The sequence below is a fragment of the Rhamphochromis longiceps genome, linkage group LG16 (genome assembly GCF_057381845.1).
Source record: "Rhamphochromis longiceps isolate RC_006_pf linkage group LG16, R_longiceps_female_GT1.1, whole genome shotgun sequence".
Taxonomy (NCBI): Eukaryota; Metazoa; Chordata; class Actinopteri; order Cichliformes; family Cichlidae; genus Rhamphochromis; species Rhamphochromis longiceps.
In genome coordinates this window covers 20,874,636-20,876,282 of record NC_140572.1, presented here as the reverse complement: position 1 = coordinate 20,876,282, position 1,647 = coordinate 20,874,636, and positions in this window count along the sequence as shown.

The window sequence follows — 1,647 nt, the reverse complement described above, 5'->3', positions numbered from 1 at the left end:
GTTCAAATACATTTCCCCAACAGGATGCAGTCAAAGAAAAGATGCATGCATAATTGGAAGTTTAAGATCCATGTTGTTGGTATTTGTGAACTAAAAGGCTTCACTATGTTGATTTAAAAAAAAAAAACCCTGAGTTTCTCCTTTTAATATAAATACAGCTGTTTAATATAAATGCACCCATTCATAAAACAAGATTTTTTATTTTTATTTTTTAACAAATGTAATACTAAACTTCATCAAGGTAAATAGATGATCTAGACTAGTGATGTCTGGGGAAATTGGCTCCACTTACAGTCCACTTTGATCTCTCAGATATTGTAATATAATTAGAAAAATGGTGAAATTTTAACAGTATGTCTCAGTTTTTCTTATATGATAAAGAAGTGCTGCTGTGGTAAACAAAAAGATCTGTTAGCACAACTCTTTGGGCTTAAATGATAAGAAATAAATATGTAAAATTGTAGAAATAGTCCTGGCAGCTCATTGCCCAGACGGTTCTGTAATTATAAAGTGAAAAGGTTTTGTTAATCATCAGACTTTCTCTCTCCCCCTTCTCTCTCGCTCTCTTTTTAACTATGGGCCCACTGTAAAAACCTCAAATTTACTTAGTAGCTAGTGAAAAAGCAAAACTGTTTCGGTCATTTATTTGCATAATAATTACTTTATTACTTTGGTGTAATATGAATGGTGATGGGGAAAGTCTTTATCATTACCAAAAGCTGTAAAACCTATTAAAATACAGTTAAGAGTCTAAAACGCATGCCCTCCCCCACAATTTCCAAAATCATCCACTGGACTAAATTGCAGTCTTTCCCGGCCGATTCTGGCCCCCGGGCCTTATGTTTGACAATCCTCCTCAAGCATATCAGAGACAGAAACACAAAGCTACGAAATTCCTAAAGCCTTAAGTTTTTCTGTTCACATAGGACAGAAGCAACAAGCTCTTGTTAACTTGCACTCCCCCCCCAAAAGATGTCTAGACAAAATAGCTGCTGATTGATTTTATATAGATTCGATTAACCGTTTCAGCTGCTGACACCATGTGTCTTTTGTAGGAGGGGTGTATCAACTTTGAATAAAACGAAAACAGAAAGAATGTGCTGTGAAAAAGTTTCAAAAGTTTGATGCTTATCTACCGCGCATGGAAGAGAATTAGGGCCACTGGGGAAAAAGCGGGCACGTCTTTTTTTGTGTTTTCCAGAACTCCGACTTTTTTCCCCTCCGAATTCTGATTTTAATCTCAGAATCAGAATTCAGACTTTTTTTTTCTCAGATTTGCGGGATTAAAGTCAGAATTCTGACTTTTTTCTCAGGATTGTGGAAAAGAAAAAAAAAGACGTGCCCGTTTATTTTTTTCCAGTGGCCCTAATCCTCTTCCGTAACTACGCCTACGCTCTTTCATATAGGGAAGTTCGAGGTAACTACTTTTATAGTTTACTCGGCAAAACAATCCCACGTAAACAGTTTAGTGTGTTTTTCCTTCTTCTCTATTTTCAGATGTCTTCTATAGTGTTTGCCATATCACATGGAGATGGACAGTGGTCTCTCTCGGCTGTCCGACAGTAACATTCTCACTGGCACACAGACCTGACCTAGAATTGCTACTTAGAATTCGACTAAACCATCTCGCAGTAACAGGGGGGTGGT